This window comes from Haliaeetus albicilla, chromosome 1, assembly GCF_947461875.1.
Source record: "Haliaeetus albicilla chromosome 1, bHalAlb1.1, whole genome shotgun sequence".
Classification (NCBI taxonomy): Eukaryota; Metazoa; Chordata; class Aves; order Accipitriformes; family Accipitridae; genus Haliaeetus; species Haliaeetus albicilla.
Window position 1 is genome coordinate 52,100,918 of NC_091483.1, and position 7,523 is coordinate 52,108,440.

Sequence of the window (7,523 nt, forward strand, 5' to 3'; positions counted from 1 at the left end):
AAAATCTTTGTTTAATGGAAGTTCTTAAAATACTGGTTATTGAAGAGGTTGAAACTTTGGATAAAGGATGGTATAGTAATGCAAACAGGAAAGAAGGAACCAAAATTTCAGAACAGTTAGGGGATATCAGACAAAGAATGTGTGCTGTTAGAATTCTGTAACAAAATATATTGGCACAAAATCTTAGTATGCTTTTCCAAGCAGTTGAGTGACAGGCTATAACCAAGCAATTTATTGCATGTATACTACAAGAGATAAAGAATTGACTTTTCTTTCTGCAGTAGACTGTTGTAGACTGAAGCATAAGCATTTATGTGTCCCTGTACACACAATATCACACAAACACGAATTTCACTATTTCTTTATGTACAAAATTAGCCTGAATAGAAAAATTACATTAAAATATGCTCTTAATCATATTCTCAAATTGATATTTCATAGCTTTATTTTCCTTTGAGGAAATGTTGTAGCCAAAGAAATGCAATTCATGTCCAGCCCTTTGAGGCAGGCTATGAGTAAGTGAGCACAGTCCTTGCACAAATGTTCCATCATCCTAGACTTGGTTAAAAAAGTTTGGGGGGGTGGTGTGGGGTGGTGTCTGAGGAAAAAAACCAACAAAATGGCGTGGGGTGGTGTCTGAGGAAAAAAACCAACAAAAAACCAACCAACCAACCCCCCCCCCCAACTCAGATTGGGATTTTTCCTAATGTCTGGTGCTCTGCTCATCTCCTGTAGCTGAAAGTGTTGAATATGTACAGCTGTAAATAGCTTCTTCCCTGGATATATTCTCATGGCTTTCTGCACTTCAAGTCTGACATTCATGGGAGAGAGGAGGAAACATGCCAGTAATCATGGCTCTATACTCAGCTGTGGAGAAATTGCTTCAGTTCTTCTGGATAGGTTTTGTGACCATGTAGTTCAGAATAGAGATGCTTTCACTGTTGGGAGATAACAGATATGTGACGTAGTATTAAAGAATTTGTCTAAAAGTCTCAAACTTGGAAAAGAGCTCATGCTTCATGAGTTCTCACACCTTAAAGCTTTCTCTTGTGATATGGCTAAGTTGAATTTATTTCAGTATACCACTGGTTAGAAAAAATGTTTGCCTTTCCCTTTTAGGGGGAATATTTTGTATTGACAGACTGACTTTTGTAAGAGTTAAGTTTGTTTATATTTCATAGAATCATTTGGGTTGGAAAAGACCTTCAAGATCATCGAGTCCAACCATCAACCATGCCCACTAAACCATGTCCTGAAGTACCCTGACCACTCGCTTTTTGAATGCCTCCAGGGATGGTGACTCAACCACTTCCCTGGGAAGCCTATTCCAATGTCTGACAACCCTCTCAGTAAAAAAATTTTTCCTAATGTCTAACCTAAATCTCCCTTGCCACAACTTGAGGCCATTTCCTCTCGTCCTATCTCCAGCCACCTGACAGAAGAGACCAGCACCCACCTCACTACAAGCCCCCTTCAGGTAGTTGTAGAGAGCATTTCAGGTGGGTCTGACCTGGATGAGCTTTTCTAACTATCACGACTTAAAATTTTAGATGAATTAGCTGATAATACTCAATTTCCAAAGTGAAAATGTTACTGTAATTGCTCTGCTTGCAAGAGTAAAGATATTATTTGCCTTAAGAGGAAAAACAGAAGACAAAGAAAAGATGTTTGGATTTTTTGTCTGATTGGTTTTGTTGCACTAGGATTTTTTTCCTGGGCTATTTTGCTTATAGGCATTATTATTATTATTATTGCTTTTAATAACTCTGTACCTTTTCCTTTCTTTCACCCATGCCTAACTGGGGGTAGTTTGTGTCTCGGAAACACTCTGTAAATATAAGACCTTGTCAAAGGTCTAAAACTTCTAATTCTGATTCATCAGTAATAGTACTTCCTGTGAATATTTGGGTATAAAACATCATAGGATTGGGTTCTAACTGCAGACAAAGCAGGGTCTGAACTTTCAGGATGCAATAGAGGGAAAGGACATGTCTACATCCACAGCAAAGTTTGTCTGAGAACAACTGAGCAGACATATATTTTTTGGACATACATAAAATGTAATGTTAACACATACACTTCCAACAGCTTCTGCCACAGATTCTAACATTCTTCCTTTTTTTAAAAGAGTGCATGATTCTGCTTGCTTGCATTTTAATTCATCCTTTCTGGTTTTCATGTGCTTTCCTGTTCCATGGAGAGGTAGTGCAGATATACTGCATAAACAAAGAAAAAAACAATTGATAGAAATCTTTCCCTTTCACTTCGGATACATTTTCTTTTTTCTTGCACATGGAAAGAGAATAGAAAAGAATTTTGAAGCAAACATTTTTACTTGGATCTGTCACATTTTGTAGGAAAGGCTTCATAACTTGTTTCCCAGTACTCTGCAAGACCCCTGATGCTACTTGCTTGTAGAAGTGTTGCCATATATGAAGACCCAGTCTTACAGGCACCCCAAACTGTACAATGTGGTGGCCTGGTGCTCTGTAAAGCTGTGGCCATTAGAGATTGTTTTTTCACCTCTACTTTCACAAGTTTCTGTTGTCTATAGAACTGTTCTGTAGCATGTGGTGTGACCAGGTGGGTGAATGTGATATAAATCAAGTATGAAAGACACTTACCTCTCACCACTGACCATTTCTGTTTTATTTATATAGGCTTCAGCATTTTCCTTTTAGTTCTTTCCTTACTTTAATTTGGGAGGAGTATGAAAGAGGGCTGCCACATAAAAATTAATTGAATTGTATTAACAATAACAAATCAGAAACTGTGCTTCAATTTAATTCTCAGATTCAAGGTGAGATCAATGAGAAAAATAGTCTGGGACCAGGATAAAGCAGCTCTTTAGCATGTTGGCTAGGCAGTTTATATTTTGGAAGATATAAATAAGCTGAGTGGACTGTGGGCTGAGAACACTGACCAGAGTTTCAAACATAGCAGTATTGATAATGAATTTTTGCAGGAGTTTCTAATCCCTAAACTTCAAAGCACACACAAAGCAAGTTGTTCTGCAGAAATTCTAAGACGATGAGTTTGTTATGCCTTTCTTAAGCTAGGAAATAAGGAGGGATAAATACAACTTAATTTAGATGCTTTGGAATTTAAATTGGGCTCTGGAGACTTTGCATATTGAAGACAGAAACTGTTGGGTTATTGCAATGAAGTGTTTGTTGGTTTAGGCTAAGAAAGCCTGGTCCCTGTATCAGTGGAATCATAGAATCACAGAATAGTTTGGGTTGGAAGGGACCTTAAAGACCCCATGGGCAGGGGTACCTTCCACTAGACCAGGTTGCTCAAAGCCCCATCCAACCTGGCCTTGAACACTTCTAGGGAGGGGGTATCCACAACCCCTCTGGGCAACCTGTTCCAGTGTCTCACCGCCCTCATAGTGAAGAATTTCTTCCTTATATCTGATTTCAATCTACCCTTTTTCAGTTTAAAGCCATTACCCCTTGTCCTATCACTACATGCCCTTGTAAAAAGTCCCTCTCCAGCTTTCCTGTAGGCCCCCTTTAGGTACTGGCAGACTGCTATAAGGTGTCCCCAGACCCCTGTCTTCTTCAGGTTAAACAACCCCAACTCTCTCAGCCTATCTTCATAGGAGAGGTGCTCCAGCCCTCTGATCATCTTTGTGACCCTCCTCTGGACCTGCTCAAGCAGGTTCATGTCTTTTTTACACTGGGGGCCCCAGAGCTGAACACAGTACTCTAGGTGGGGTCTCACAAGAGTGGAGTAGAGGGGCAGAATCACGTCCCTCAACCTGCTGGTTGCTAGTTCCTCCAACATGCAACACTAGAACTGTATGTTAACTTGCATCCAGGTTAAATTTTTGGAGTTTTATACAGGCCCAGAGTTTTTCCCCTTTGAGGGCTCTCCTGGAAGCTCAAGGATTAATAAAGTCTTCCATCTCATTTTATTAGAAACAAAATACTGTATGTGCTGAGCACCCACTGTAACCATTTGGTAAGAAATAATTTTACTTCACAGTTTCTTTGCAGAAGTTTTTAGCCTTCAAATTATAATGGAAATTATATGAGCAAATACATTTATTATATTTTAACAAGTATTATTTTTATGTTTTTATATGAAGCTTATCTACCCACATAGAAAATTGGCTTTTCATCGCTAAACTGATTTTAAGGTCCTCTTAGTTTGCATTTGTTGGTGTTCTTCAGGCACAAGTGAAACAAATAGTTACTTATTTAAAAGACCATGATGGTCAAGAGTTTCAAACTCTTGAGTACTGCCAGATCACCAAGGGAGCATAAAATTTATTTTACATCCCTATGAGGAAGGGAATAAAGCTTTTGAGGATAAATCAGAGGATCTGAATTCTGACAGTACAAAGCTATTGTACAAATTCTGCTCCTATGTATGCTGGATTAATGAAGAATAAGGACATTAGAGACTGGTACATCATCAGCTGGATCTTGGTATATCATAATTTATTAAATTCCACAGCAGTGTAATACCTGTAGTGAGCTCCATATTCTATTTTCAGAAAGCATCTGGTCTTGATGTGAGGATGACAACCTTTGGAAAAGGTGCCATTACATTTTGTAAGTAGGGCAAGTTGGTACCAGTACACATATTTGTTCTTTTATACTTAAATTGTTTGCAACTGAAATCCAGTTAATTCCATTTTAGCTTTTTTTTTTTTTTTAAACCTTTAAAAAATGCTGCATGCTTTCCCATTTTGGTACAAGTCTTTGAGTTACTGTTTTCTTGTCCTGCATCTGTGCTGCTGTTTTCTTTCTCCTTTTCAGCCTGTCTTATTTGAAGACATATAAACATTGGTCTTCATCAATGCTACTTACTAGTTTAGCTTCAAACCGGAAGCCATACAAATTTGGGTCATCCAGGAGTCTAGAGTCAGATAAATGGCAATCAAAGTAGAAATATATATATATTTAAACTTTATATTATTTTAATTCATAGTTGTCTTGTGCTTTCACTCATGTGACTCAGAAGCAACTATAGCTCCAGCAGTTTGGTGCTGTGTCAGTTGTCATGTCCAAAATGTTGCCAGAGCTTCTGGACCTTCTACCCAAATCTTTGCTGAACTCATTAGAGCTCCTTGGATTTCAGATCAGACTTCTTTTTCAACTGCCGTTGTTTTAAAAACTTATGTTGACTAGTTCTTACGTTCCTTGGGGTACTGAATGGGAGAAGAAATAAGGGCATGGGAACTGTGAGCTGGAGTATACATGTAGGCCTTTCACTGTGTACTTCGGAGCAAACATAACTTTTTTTGTTAGAAATTGAGTTTTCTTTCAGAAAGAAAATGTTAGACTTTTAATTTTACCTCTTATTAAGATTTGCTGCTCTGACTTCAAAAACAAGAGTATCAAGCTGCTCTGTAATTCTTTTAATCTCTAAAAAACCGACGTGCTTCGTGACAAATGTCAATATAGGTAGGAAGTTGAGGAAAAGAAGTTATTGGTCCAAATAAATTCAGCAGAGCAATAAAAGAGCCTGGAACTGAGGTCAGGTCGGTGCCTGGTGTATCCTATTTCCTTGGATATGAACTGTTGTGGCTATGAATTTCTTTTAACACTTTGTCTCACACTTAATGTTCTTTTGCATTTCAGTTGCCTAGCTCTTTATCATGGACTTGGGTTAACTTTTGAAGTGATGGGAGGGCATCTGTGGCTTTGCTACTGCTTATTAGATAGGGTAGTTGAAAACTTTGTATTGAAACCATCTTTGAGTGAGAACATGGATTTCTCAAAAACATTCTTACCAAGAAATGTTCTATTTCTGTAAATGTTCTCATACTTTGTTTTTAGATAATTTTACTACTTTGTGTGAAATCCAGTTTGTTTTTGGTCTTAGAACAATGTTTTTTGTCAAAGCAAGTTTTTAAAAGAAAATGTCAAAAATCTCTTTTCAACATGTAAAACCTCCTGATGGAATCTTGCTGCCACGTAGGCTGTTTAGAGAGGAAAATTTCCAGTTCCATGCAATTTCAGTGCTATGCTTCTTGTCAAATCAATTTTTTCAGTTGCACAGGTTCCTGAAACCCACTCTAGATTTTTTTAAAAGTCAATATCTAATCTTAGTGTCCAGGAATTCTTCTGCATATTAAATGTTGAATTTAAATTGCTTTGGACTTTGCAGTTGTAATGAGCCTGATCCTTATATGGGAGGGCTGATTGGGTGTGTGTTGACTCTGATGGAAAAACTAATTAATTTTTTTATTTTTTATTTTTTTAATTAAAAAAAATTTAAGGGAGTCTAGTATCAGGCTGGCATGTTGGTTTCATGTCATTGAAGCTTTTTTTTTTATTTCAAGGAAAAGTCTCTTGTTGCTTCACACCACTCAGCCTAAATTTTGTCTTTCTGATCTGTGGAAGCCCATGGGTCTGTGCACGGGTACAGGATATATAATCTAATATAACTGTTTTCTGTTTTGTTATACTTCTGTACTGACATAAGAGTGTGCACACTGCCCTTCTTGCAAGATGATCATTGCTTCTTCTTTCTTCCTGGTAAAGAAGGGAGCTGTTATGCTTTTTGTTTGTTCTGAAGCAATGGACACGCTTTAATGCCTCAGTGCTGAAATGTCTGGTCAGGTAGACAGGCACACATTCTCTTGCTTCGGTTGCACAGAATATCAACCAAAGTGAATCCTGCATTTCTTCCCACTGTCCTCTGGTCCTGCACCCCTGCTCTGACACTGCTGTTTTGATAGAGGACCGTGATGTTGCCCTCCTTAAGACACTGAAATAACTGAAAAGATTCTACTCTGAACTCCTTATAATACTCATGTGACAGCACTAAAGCAGCCGCTTTTCTGTTGCAAACTGGTTTTGTGATAGTTTTGCTGCATAAATGTTCAGAAAGCATAAGACTTTTAAATCTGTAAAATGTAGCCATGTTTTCCATTGGCTTTTCTTTTTCTTTTTGGAAGTGTTTTCATTTGCCTTACTACTAAGTATCTACTAATATCTATTAATCTACTAATATCTAATGATATCTACTAATCCTTTGGAGAGTAGAAAATGCTAGAGTCTATTGTGATTCATATGTCTTTGCTGTAGCCTGTTAGCTACTTTTGCCATCAAAATGATGGGATAGAATAGTATAATCATGTAGGCTCAGGACTTCCAAGCTTCTGCAGGATTTTTTGGTTTCCTAAATGAAATGTAAGTACCTATCATTTCTCTGCTTTTAATCCAGTGCAGTATGACCTTTCTTTTTCCTTTGAGTTCCTCAGGATGTAGCAGCTGCAGATACCATTCAGCATTTTAATAAAAAAAAAATGGGGGCTGGTGGTGGGTAGGGAGAATGGAAAGAATGCTGTTTAGCCAGATATAATTTTGTACCCCTGAATATCTTCCCTCAGTCCAGATGTGTTGTTTTGTTTTTGGTGTCCCCCCTGCTCCTCCCTTAACGTCAGTGTGGCTGTGCTCATGGTGGTTCACAACACTTGCATTTCAATATTCTGGTGCTGCATGCTTAATATTACATTAATTAATACAGTTAATCAAACTCAACTGTGTTTTTGGTGTATGTGG